This window comes from Podarcis raffonei, chromosome 1 (genome assembly GCF_027172205.1).
Source record: "Podarcis raffonei isolate rPodRaf1 chromosome 1, rPodRaf1.pri, whole genome shotgun sequence".
In the NCBI taxonomy this organism is placed as follows: domain Eukaryota; kingdom Metazoa; phylum Chordata; class Lepidosauria; order Squamata; family Lacertidae; genus Podarcis; species Podarcis raffonei.
Window position 1 is genome coordinate 32,622,967 of NC_070602.1, and position 13,298 is coordinate 32,636,264.

Genomic DNA, 13,298 nt, shown 5'->3' on the forward strand with positions numbered 1-13,298 from the left:
TTTACATATTGAGATAAAAATGAAATACCTGTACATATTTTGTGATAAAACAATATTTAAAATATGAATTCAGAAGGGGATTTTTATTTTTAAAATGACAGATTAAGGTAGTAGCAGGCTGGAATGGATTTATGAAGGAACATGTGCAAAATTGATTGGGACAGTCCATTTGCTGTGTGTGGCTTCTTTCTAGAGCTAACCAGGCTTATAAAAATGTTGTTGGCATCTGTCTGTCTTGAGAGAAGTGGAGTGTGTCTCCATAGGTGAAGTCAAGCCACTGTATTAGCAGCAATGACGTGACCTCCCTGGGATGTACAGGAACTATATTAAAAATGAAGGGTTTGTTCCATTACAGTGGTACCTCAGGTTACCTCAGGTTACCTGTTCCATTACAGTGGTACCTCAGGTTACCTCAGGTTAAGAACTTTGCTTCAGGATGAGAACAGAAATCGTGCTCTGGCGACGCGGCAGCAGCAGGAGGCCCCATTAGCTAAAGTGGTGCTTCAGGTTAAGAACAGTTTCAGGTTAAGAACAGACCTCCGGAACAAATTAAGTACTTAACCCGAGGTACCACTGTATTGGGGTGTAAACCCAGACCTCAGAAATGCATATCCCCACATGTCATCATGTGAACAATACTAAAAATATATCTTTATTTTATAATGCTTTATACAGTTTTAAACCTGCCAGTGTGTGGGATTTGTTAGCTTTCAATTGTTGGAAGCTGCCCTGGGTGATGCAAATACATCGGAAAGGTGGGATACATGGTTTTAAAGTAATAAATGCATAAATAAAAAGGATGCTGCTGGACTACAACTCCCAGCATCCTTGATCACTAATCATGCTCCTGGTGCTGATGTTTGTTGTAGTCCAACAACAAGGCCACAGGCTCTTCACCGCCCTATGAGGTATATATTAGCAGATCCTTCAAGATGCAGACATGACATTAGTACATGTTAAAAGGTGAGGATCTGTAGCTTAACGATAGAGCTCACACCTTGCACATCATCTCATGTCCAATTCCTATCATCTCAGGCTGGGAGGATTTCTGTGAAAAACCTCTTCTTGAGAACTTTAAAAACAACAACCCTGTCGATCAGACAAGACAAAGGGGCTAACCTGTGGCTTTCTAGGTTTTGTTGGACCATAGCTTCCCTCACTCGCCCTGCTGCCTAGGGCTGATGATAGGGCTCAGCATCATCTAGAAGTCCAAAAGTTAGTCATTCCACAAGCAGACACTGTTGGGCCAAATGGGTCAATGATCTTGAGAGTATAATCCAGCTTCAAGTTACAAGATGGATTCAAGTTACAAGAAAGGAAATTTCAACTTAACATCAGGAAGAACTTTTTGACGGTAAGGTAGTGGACTCTTCTTCCTTGGAGGTTTTAAAGCAGAGGTTGGAAGGCCATCTGCCATGGGTGCTTTAGTAGATATTCCTGTATTGTAGTGGGTTGGACTAGCTGACCCTCAATGTCCCTTCAACTTCTACAATTCTAGTTTGGGTCAAAATATTGGGGAAGGAAAATGTATGTCAACTAAGCTTTTCTATTGCTTTAATATGACAAATTTTCCATAAATATTCAAAGAAATTGCTTTGTTGGGATACTGGTACACAGCAGAACGTAACAACTCTTAAGAATATGTCTTGCCTTTAAAATTCATGGACTTTCTATTAAAATTTGTTTGTATGCTTTGGCTATACCCTAGTGATAACTCATCTAGTAGACAGTTGACTTTCTTTATAACATATAACTATACCGTACATGTCAGTTCCTGGGGAAAAAATCCTTCTGTACAAATGAATTTTCCTGAGTGGAGTAATAACTGGGATTACCGAAGGGTTTAAAACAACTGTGATGTGTGCAATCAGTCTTAAATACCTAAATAAACTTTGTAAGTTCTCAGTTGGATCACACACAACCTCCTTTATACATTGCAATTAGTCTTAATTCTACACAAACCTTAATCCCTAAGGCAGACTGAGTTTGCACACCCACCGTCACAAAATCCAGTGACTTTACTGTGCCCTTTATTCACATATTCCATAGCTTATATGCCAATTAAAGACAATCTCTTCACCTTACTTTCTTCTATTTCAGACTTTCCTCTGTCCCCGCTCTGGGGAAACTTGCATCGGTTGCGTGGCATCCTCTATAATTCCTTAAAACGTTCCCACTACTTTCCTGCATTGTGTAAAAATGGCCCATGCCTAAGAAGGTCACATTAAAAATGTGAAAGCCAACAAATAAGGTAGCTCAAACAAATTCCACTGAATACAGAGAACTTGTTTTTGAAAATAAATAGTTCTCGTTGGCACCTGTCTGTCTCGAGAGACAATGGAGTGAGCCTTGGGGGTGAAGTCAAACCACTGCATTAGCAGCACTGAAATGACCTCCCTGTGGTACAAGCCAGGGCAATGTGTATGGAGGTCCAGCCCAGACAACAGGATGCCCCTAAATGAACAAATTCATAATTCCATCCTGCTTGATGTCCACATCACAAAACATAGTGTTTCTAGAGCAAGAACTGCCCTCTCCAAAAGGTACACAATCCTCCCAAAACCTCTTAAATATTTTTGTTGTTGTTAAGATTGTCAGAAAAATTCTTAAAACGGGGAGAGGGAAACCCTCAGTGCCTTGATCCAGTATGTGCATATGCTTAATTCTCCCCACAGGAGCAAGCTAGCCATACATTTCAATGGAGGGAGCAGCTATGCATAAACATTCTATAGCAGCCAAATTAAATGACTGGCCTCAATAGCTTCAAGTAAGCTATCAACACACCCCTATATGCAGCTATTCCTTCATACCCTTTGGGTGAAAGATTTATATGATCTGAAGAGAATCCTGAATATTCACTCATCTTACCCTTGGTACAATTGGCCACAACAGGAATTGGATAGGGCTAGCCACACTCCAATACTTGGAGTATTGGAGGCTCCAATACTTTGGCCACCTCATGAGAAGAGAAGACTCCCTGGAAAAAACCCTGATGTTGGGAAAGATGGAGGGCACAAGGAGAAGAGGACGACAGAGGATGAGATGGTTGGACAGTGTTCTCAAAGCTACCAGCATGAGTCTGACCAAACTGCGGGAGGCAGTGGAAGACAGAAGTGCCTGGCGTGCTCTGGTTCAGGGGGTCACAATGAGTCAGGGATGACTAAACAACTAAACAACAACAACAAAAACAGCACATATATTTTAGGGATAGTTTAACTCAGAGCTTTCCAAACTGTGTATCGCGACACGTTAGTGTGTCGGCTGCAGTGTGTAGGTATGTCGTGTGAACGCCCCCCTGTACTCCTCCCGGGGCTGGAAATGGATTAGTTTTTCCTCCAGTTTGCTAGTAAAACTGAATTACTGTGTCGCAAAATGATGCATGTCTGAAAAGCGTGTCACCAACATGAACACTTTGGAAAACTCTAGTTTAACTCCTAAGAGAACGTCCCAGTTCTCTAGGACCCTACTGATGAAACATAATGAAAAAGTAAAGAAACTAGGTGTGTTAAGTAGATATGAGTGTGCCAACAAGATGAGGAGAAAAATCAATCAATCAATTAATCTAGTAGAGATATGGAAGTTACCCAGTGTTTCTTTAAAGTGTCACACGTATGTGATTACCTGTTCACCTGGCAGAGGTTGCAGGCATGAGCCCTTGCAACAAGCACCTGGCTCTTAGGAAACTAAATTACTCCCTTAAGTCCAAGGTGGCAGACACAGAAAAGCTGAGGGACACACGAAGGTGCATAGATAAAGGCTTACAGAGATGTGGTTGAGGCACCTCAGTCCCATGCTGATTGGGTCTTGAGACAAGAACACATCATAGGAAGAGGGAAAAAATCATTTAGAAGGTATCCCTTTTTCAGGTGGTTCAATTCTGTTTCAGGTGGTTATAAGTGATACGAAGAGATGCGTCTAGGATAGAAATTTTACCTCACAGAAAGAAAATAAAAATGAGCACAAGTTCTGGCACAAAAAATGTAAGCAGATAGCAAGGCAAGAGGGCTGGATTCAACTAGCCAGTCCCACTTGTGGGAAACTTGTGTAAGGACTTCTTCTGGTGCAACAGGGTTCATCTCCCTCAAAACTGTAGGGTGGGGGGGGGGGAAGGGAGATTGTTCCATCACAGAAGCAGAAACGATTGACAGAGTGCTCTTCCTAGCGCTATGCTGAATTTCTCCAATAAGATGAACAACAGAAGTTCTTAAACGATAAATGTAAGAGTTTTACACTGGGGCATAAAACCTGAAACACATGTCCATTAATGCAAGGGTAGGCAACATGGTGCCCACCATACGCTGTTCGACTACATAATCCTTGATCACTGGCAATGATGGCTGTGTCTGATGAAAGTTTTAATCCAACAACATTTGGGAGCATCAAATTGGATACCCTTGCACCAATGGGTTTTGAGCTAGATGTGTTTCTCCAGGAAAGAGACTGCTCGGGCTCTCTGCTGCGTTGCTGTGTGGTGAGTTTACCAGAGCAGTGAGAAATTCAAAGCCCCCGAGAATGTGGAGCTAGTTTCAGAATTCTTTGGGTTTCCCCCCTGAGGTTTGGGATGGAAGTACAGTGGTTTAAGAGGTTGGACAAAGACGTTGCTTCCCACAGGGCCCCATCACTAGGGCCAATTTTCTGCCCCATCACCAAACTTATATAACCTATTGGCCAGAGCTGAAAGCAAGATGAATACACATTGCATGCAATGTTTCCTGTCTTCAAACTGAATTCAATTCTCTGAAATAAATTGCCTCTTGTTTAAGATATCATCATAATGCTTTTAATGAAGCTTTAGGGAGACCTTCAGCCTCAAGAGTCAAACTCTTTACTAAGGCAAAAGAAACGTTCTTTTTAACTAACAGTTAAAACTTAGCTCTAAAAATGGAATTTCCAGTTTAAACTTAAAAATCTGTCAAATATAAACAGAACTTAATAAAATATTGTATGTAAGCAAAACATGAACAAAACTCACTAAAAGGTGCAGAACACAACCATGTATTTCTGCAATTAAAACAAACAGATTTTTAAAAGTTCTCAGAAATTCAGTCAATTCCCCCCCCACCCCAAATCAAAACAAGTATTGCTTATTTTTCATGAAGTTAGTTTATTGCCTATACATTTATTAACCATCCCCTTCTAATTTTAGAGGGAAGATTAAAGTCAAACACCAAATTTCCACAAGTTTCCTGAAACTCTAGAAAAGTCATTCTGTTTTGCAGAAAGGCCATTCATAAACCGGCATCAGACACGGGGGGGGGGGGATGAAAAGCACTGATGTCCATAAGCCTAGCTTTGAGTCTGCTTCCTATTTAATAGACATTGTACTCTATAGAATGCAATCTGTGCTTTAACGGTATCATGTTTGCAGTTAAAAACCTCAGACTTTAGACCTACGTATAAAAGATAGTCATATTATCCTTTTCTGAGACACTGACCTGTATCCTCATTTAAAAATGAACAACCCATCTTTATGTAATTAAATCTTTGTTTTGATCTATTAGTATTCAGCAAAGTGCCATTTTATAAAAACTCGCCCTGAATAGGCAATGCTGGAGGTAACCATCTGCAGCTTTAGAGTCCGAGTTTGAATTGATGAAAAGAGCTTTGTGTTTTCATTGCCAAGGTTGATTCTTCCAGTCATTAGGCATTCCCCTCAGATCGAATCAATGAAGCTGAAGCTCTTACACCCATGTGTTAAATTCTCTTCCCCTCATGGCTTCCTTTGCCAGCTATACTCCAGAAAGGCTACTGGATCTTAGCCACATTCTTCTCACAGCTGTGTTAAAAAAGAACATCAGAGTGCCTTGCCACAAACCCATATGGGTAACTGGTCAGTCCCCTGTCTGAGGGTCACCTCACATTGTGGTGCGATTATTCAAAGATTCATTCTTGTTCTTGAACTGCGCTGCTCAGATCATTCTGGGAAAGATTATACCCTCCAGTGGGCGCTGGAGAATGTCTTGGACCTTGGTGTGAAATGCACACAATTCCCGTGCTCAGAGAAGGCAGATTAGTATTTACTTTCTGAGGAATAAGATGCTAACACCTATTGAACAGGCTGCCCCAATGTGATTCCCCCCGCCATGCACATTTCATGTGTGAAATGGCAGTGCAACATAGAAAGCAGATCCCGTTGTGCAAAATGCAATGAAAGAAACAGAACTTATTCTGGCACATGACTCTTACAAGAGTTTAATTGTTTTTTTATGCAAAACACACAAGATATTACAGGAAAATTACGTATGCAATTATATGATAAAATGAAATTATGCTAATCTTGTATGTGTGCTGCACACATGTGCATGTTATATCTTACAAAAAATATGATTAATAGTAAAGTATTACCATTTCCTAAAACATGTACTTTTATCACACTGAAATATAATCAGTTTTGATAAAGGGTAGTGCATGATTTAAATAAATGTATGACAATTGCAAGCATGGTCTATAATTTCTCTTAATTGTTTTGCTATTCTTTTTCATATGAAGCACCCATTTTATTGATTTTGTAATATATATCCCATCTTTCCTACATGAACTGTGCACAGGAACACTAACAAAGCAACGCTATGCATGTTTTCCCAATTGTGCCACTGTGTTCAGAGTAGTTTACTCTCAGGTAAATATGCATGGGACTTATGCACCTTTACCTGGGAGTATGTCCAATTCAACCATATTTGGAGGCATATTTGGAGAAATATGCCTAGGATTATGCTAAAAATTATCTACATTCATTCTGAGGGCACAATGCAATGCACATTTATTTGGAAAGAATCTGCCGTAAGATCAATGGAGCTTGTTTGCAAATGAAAGGGATTTGAAATCTTGTTAATCAGAAAATAATGTTAGGGGGGAATATAGTGCTATTCTTTACAGTTACATCAGGACAAGAACACCCCTATTTTCATCAGTGAAATGTTGTACAGCATTTGAGCTTAACTCAATAAAATCTCCATTGGATTCTTAGATTGATCTTTGGTCTAGCTTCTGGAATAGCTGCACTACAAATTTATATTGCTTTAATTAAACTAGAAGTAGGATCCGCAACAAAATGTAGCAAAATGCTGTCCAGCCATTTGGTGCTATCTTCCCCCTGTCTCCAAAATGTAGCGTATTTGGTCACTCACTGGACAGTTTGGGGGGTTATATCCACCTTAAGGGCTTTTCTAAAGTTTTCTTTTTGTAGTTCAGCAAAAGTTATAAGAATTAAACATAGAGGTTCCCCTTCCATGATGAGGATACTTCCACCAGGTAATAATAATAATAATAATAATAATAATAATAATAATAATAATAATAATAATAAATTATTTTTCCCCAGCCACTCTGGGCGGCTTCCAACAAAACACTAAAATACAATAACCTATTAAAAATTAAAAGCTTCCCTAAACAGGGCTGCCTTTAGATGTCTTCTAAACGTTTGGTATTTTTCTCTTTGACATCTGGTGGGAGGGCGTTCCACAGGGCGGGTGCCACTACCGAGAAGGCCCTCTGCCTGGTTCCCTGTAACTTGGCTTCTTGCAGTGAGGGAACCCCCAGAAGGCCCTCGGCGCTGGACCTCAGTGTCCAGGCAGAACGATGGAGGTGGAGACGCTCCTTCAGGTATACTGGACCGAGGCCGTTTACTATTTTCTAAATACAGAAGTAATGATGCGCTCCTGCTTCCAATCCCATCCCCATGGTTGGAGCTGCATCCAAAAGACTTGTGTCCCATAAGATTCCAACCCCATATCAACACACTCTTCCATTCCAAAGCATGCCTTGAAAACTTGTGGAATTTCAATTTATTGCCCAATTTACCATATCCTCACAAATTAAAATTAGTATGATGGAACTGCAATTTGAAAACAAGCACTATAAAAGCAGGAGTAAAACTAGCCAAAAACCAGCATGAAACCATGCAGCAGCATAAAATCAATACAATGGCAGCAAGTCCAACAAGGGTAAATAAACAAAATAGTCATAAGAATTGAACACATGGCATTAAAAGCATGGGAGAACAGAAGGGACTTTCCCCCGGTGCTGGAAAATCCGAAGGTGCCACAAGAGCCTCTCTTATCTATAAAGTATTATCTATAGCAGGTGCAAATTTTAACTGACTAAAACGAATTCAAAAGCTCCATTCATATTAATGGATTAGAATAGCTCCCAAACACTATCAGAGAGGAGATTCCAGTATTCAACTGCTGCTCCTTCTGGTTCACAGGTGTACCATGCATTTATATGCTGGATCCCCATATATAAGCAGTGCTATAGTGAATTGGGAGCATCACAAAAGCTATGAGATTGAGAAGCCCAGGGTTCTCATTGGTCTACCTATTTTAGTACGTACTTCTCATGCTGCAGTCACACACACGTCCTGGCCATGGTTATCTAGCAACCTCAAGGTTGGACTCCTGTAATACTTCATCACTGACGTTGCTACAGAATGCAGATGCTAGGACAATAGCTGGGGTTGGATGTTACAACCTATCTTATTGTGCTTCAAGAGCTACACTGGCGACCAGCCTTATGATTAGGTGTCTACTTCAGGAAACTGATTTTGGATGTCATGAAAGGGCAGGAAAATGTTAGTTATTTACTTTATTATGGTTACATTTTCAGTGCCAGGAAAGGAATGGGTGCTTATGGAGCCAACATAATTTGACTGACCTATGCACCTTGGTCCTCAGAGAGGCTTGTCTGATAGAGACAAAATTTGTACAAACCACTTCAATAATTGTCTACTGAAGGGTGGTAGAAAAAACTGATGGATAAATAAATCAAGGTTGACTATGTATTTTCTCTAACAGATAGGTGAGCAACTTAACAAGTATTCAAGCTATAAAATGACTAAATATAATGAGGACTGAATCACATTATCACTCATGCTGGCTGCTTCCTCCTACAGCCCTTGGTGGATTCCCTGCTTGAGATGAGAATGTTTGTAACATGAGCATTATCAGTAGCTCTGCATGCTGCTGCAAGCCATCTCTCTTTTGTGTTGGGTGTTGAAAATACTTGCAAATGTTTAGATCACATGGTTTTCTTTCCATTAACATGGAGAGCGGCCATGACAAGAGTAGCAGCTAGGAGAAGCCCAGATGTTGTGTGACTCAGCCCTGACATCCCTTGGGGTTCTGAAAAAATGATTAAGTTCATTTATGATGTTAGCTGCCTTTGGATTGAAGAGGAAAGATGGGGTATGAATATTTTAGAAAGATCCATAGCAATATTTGCTAACCTTCTGCTATCACAGTATATTACAAAACATTCCAATATATAAATAATAATTTCACTATTTCTTCCAAAGATTATCAAGGCACTATCATAGGTTGGCACCTAATAAAAAGGACTTCATCCCACATGCATGTTATACTCTTAAGAAAACTTCAAGCCATAACTATTAATAGACAGATGTGATGGAAAATTAAGGATATTAGAAATCAGGTGGGTTGCACTGATTTTCATTATTTCTTAAGCAAAGCATACACTTTGCATTTTTTAAAAAACTGAGAAGGTATACCTGGTTTCCCATTACAAATGATAACTACTATCTCCTTGGGAAATTGGGATGGAGTTGGACAAAATTAGCGTGGTAGGAAGTCTTTCAGTACAGGGATCAGTCAGTTCCTTTTAAAAATGCAGAATATTTTATATCTTTCTCTCTCTCTCTCACATTAATAAAGGCTAAGAAAAGTAGTTCTGGCCTAATTGAAAAATACTCATTTGTATGAAGCTGTTGAGGTTACAAAGAAACTGCAAATTCTTAGCCTGGTTTTCCTGCTGATGCGTAAGAACCGTCTGTGTGGCTCTCCCAGAGGTGTCAGTGGAATCTCTATAGTGCCACACAAGGGTTCTTAGCTCAAAGTAAACACACTTTCCACAAACTCAGCTGCTTAATCTGTTTGCAGGTTGAATTATAAGATAGGGTGGATGACTGGGGGTGCTGGGAAGATGCAGTAAGCATTTCCACAGTTTCTTGATAAAAAGGGCATGCTGTTGTTGTCAAAAGACTTTGCCCAGCTGTTTAATTTTGCTACAGGCTCAGAAGGCTGATTTTAGCATTAACTAACCTGGCAGACAGTTTTTCCCTGAGTAGTTAAGCATGTCAAATTGAATTAATTCTTCTCATAAAAGCTCACGTTAGAGTTAGCATAGTTCAGGTTATATCTGCAGGTCCATTACAGCACTCCTGGTTTGGGGAGGATTAGAGCAAAGCTAGAAAATTTTCTCTGAGATAATCCTGGCCTATACTCTATTGTAACAGCAAATTATTTTAACACTAAAGAACAGAAATGGGATACTTATATAAGCTAGTTGCTCAAGTTATCTGACCAGATTCACAGCTAACTGGATGGAACTTTTCAAAATATTTTGCCCTCTTACATGCCGCAATTTCTCTACTTTGCTTTCCAGAAAATGATTCCCCAAATTAAGTGAAAATCTAAGACAGGCAAATCATGGCTTTAACTAAATTACTCTGGTACAAAGAGAAATGTGTGAGGTCTAGCTATCCTTTATGGCAGCCAACCTGGTCTAGTCTATGGAGAGACTGAAGTCCTTTTCAGGTGTTTGGGGTTATTCTAAAAGGGAGGGGAGAAGGAAGGTGAATGGAAGCTCTGCCTCCGAAGTACCCAAGTACGGTGTCCATTGCTTCACTTCAGAGTTCCTACTGATAAACTTTGAGAAGGAAAATGGAACATACTTAGAATTCTCCTCCTGATCAGGATCAGAGGGAAGATCCTATGCAGATCCAGCTAAATCCAGTACGTTTCCGAGCACAATTCAAAGTGTGGTGCTGACCTTTAAAGCCCTAAATGGCCTCGGTCCAGTATACCTAAAGGAGCGTCTCCACCCCCATCGTTCAGCCCAGACACTGAGATCCAGTGCCGAGGGCCTTCTGGCCGTTCCCTCACTACAAGAAGCCAAGTTACAGGGAACCAGACAGAGGGCCTTCTCGGTAGTGGCACCGGCCCTGTGGAACGCCCTCCCACCAGATGTCAAAAAGAAGAACAACTACCAGACTTTTAGAAGACATCTGAAGGCAGCCCTGTTTAGGGAAGCTTTTAATGTTTAACAGACCACTGCATTTTGACACTTTGTTGGAAGCCGCCCAGAGTGGCTGCGGAAACCCAGCCAGATGGGCGGGGTATATTATTATTATTATTATTATTATTATTATTATTATTATTATTACACTTGGAATATATTCCCTCTCAATATGGGGAGGTCTGAAGGGGAGCCAGCATGTGTGGGGATGAGTGCCACACCAGTGCTTTAAGATAGGGCCAAAAATGGACTGGGAGCGCTGAAACTGGTAACAATTGGATGGAAATGTGCAGTCCGGGTAATATTCTTGCAGCTATATTTAAAAGTGTACAGAAAGAACATTCCAAACCAACGTTCCCAAACCAAGGCGCATTTGCTAGGAAGAAAGGAGAGGGCCTCACATCTATGAAAACGTGCACATGATTGCACTGTGTGAAACATAGCAGTTTAAGTGAACCGAGGAAACTGTTTCACAACAGCTGCTTAAAATAATTGAAAAATAAATAATATCACAATGCAACATGAATTCACAAAAAAAGGTCTTTGTTTTCGCTGTTCCAAAATGAGCCAATATTCAGCTGACTATCACTGGGAATTAACTGATATCTAAATGACTGTCATGGCATAATTGTATCATTATATAATAGCATTTTTGTCAGCTCAGTCTGTGCAACAGGAGAGATAGATCATGTTTGACCCCTTGGTTGCTATACTAAGAAGAAAATTGCTGCCTTTACAGGTTTGGCAGCTGACAGTCTGACTCTAAGGTGGGGCAAGTGGTAAGCAAGAATTTGCTGGTAATAATTGCAGCTTCTCTTTGGCATAACAGGAACATGAGATGCTGCTCTGGAGTTCAACTTAGCTGCTCCAGGATATGTGTCAAAACATACAATGTGTGAAACAGTCCAGTTCTTATATAGAATTATTGTGTAACTTTTCAGTTAATTATGTATTTCCTTCCTAACAAGCTGCTGTTTGAAACAAAGATCTGGGGGGTAGATGTTGCTCTTTCACTGGCAGGGAATCAAACAATGGGTTTCCAAGAGGAGTTCTAGACCTTCGGAGCAGAATGGTTTCCTGGTACAGTGACGCTCACAAAATATGACTGCAGGGGCCTTGCTGGTTGCCAGGATTCCTTTGGGGGGGAAAGAAGGAATTCTTGGTGGCTACACAATGAAGATCACAGCACAGCAATGCATATACTTAGGGAGAACTCCTTTCGCCTCTGGAAGGTGCAGGGGGAGACTGTCAATAGCATACCCAGGGCACTCAACAGATATGCTCAGTAGAAAATTGGGAGTGCAAGGGCGGGGTTCACTGGTTATTTTTTAAAAAAATATTTATGCCACCCTTTATTCTATTTAGAAACACAACCATTTATCACAACTTAAATGCAGTAAAACAGACAGAACACATAATAATTACACAGCAGCAGAAGAAGCTGCTTTATACAGACTAAAGATCAGTTTTGTTTACACTGATTGTCAGTGGCTATCCAGGATTTCCTAGACAGCATCTTAAAAACCAGAGACATCACCTTGCCGTATATGGTGATGAGACATATGGTGATGCCGTATATGGTGATGAGACATCACCAAGGTCCGTATAGTTAAAGCTATGGTTTTCCCAGTAGTGATGTATGGAAGTGAGAGCTGGACCATAAAGAAGGTTGATCGCAGAAGAATTGATGCTTTTGAATTATGGTGCTGGAGGAGACTCTTGAGAGTCCCATGGACTGCAAGAAGATCAAACCTCTCCATTCTTAAGGAAATCAGCCCTGAGTGCTCACTGGAAGGACAGATCCTGAAGCTGAGGCTCCAATACTTTGGCCACCTCATGAGAAGAGAAGACTCCCTGGAAAAGACCCTGATGTTGGGGAAGATGGAGGGCACAAGGAGAAGGGGACGACAGAGGATGAGATGGTTGGATAGTGTTCTCGAAGCTACCAGCATGAGTTTGACCAAACTGCAGGAGGCAGTGGAAGACAGGAGTGCCTGGTGTGCTCTGGTCCATGGGGTCACGAAGAGTCGGACAAGACTAAATGACTAAACAACAACAACAACATCCAGGATTTCAGGACCAAGGCTCTCCTAGCCCTACCTGGAGATGCCAAGGATTGAACTCGGGACCCTTTTGCATGCCAAACAGATGCTCTACCAAAGAGCTACAGCAAATGAAAACAGGCACAAATTAAAAATGACTGGGTGGATAAAACTATTTTAGCTTGGCAACAAAAGGATCATAATGCGACTGCCAGGTGGGTCTCT

General features: G+C 40.8%; 1 protein-coding gene across 3 annotated transcripts in view; it reads right to left on the reverse strand.

Moving 5' to 3' along the window:
- The window catches only part of MIPOL1 (mirror-image polydactyly 1), a 202,225-nt gene that overhangs the window by 18,948 nt on the left and 169,979 nt on the right, over positions 1–13,298 (reverse strand). The window lies entirely within an intron of this gene.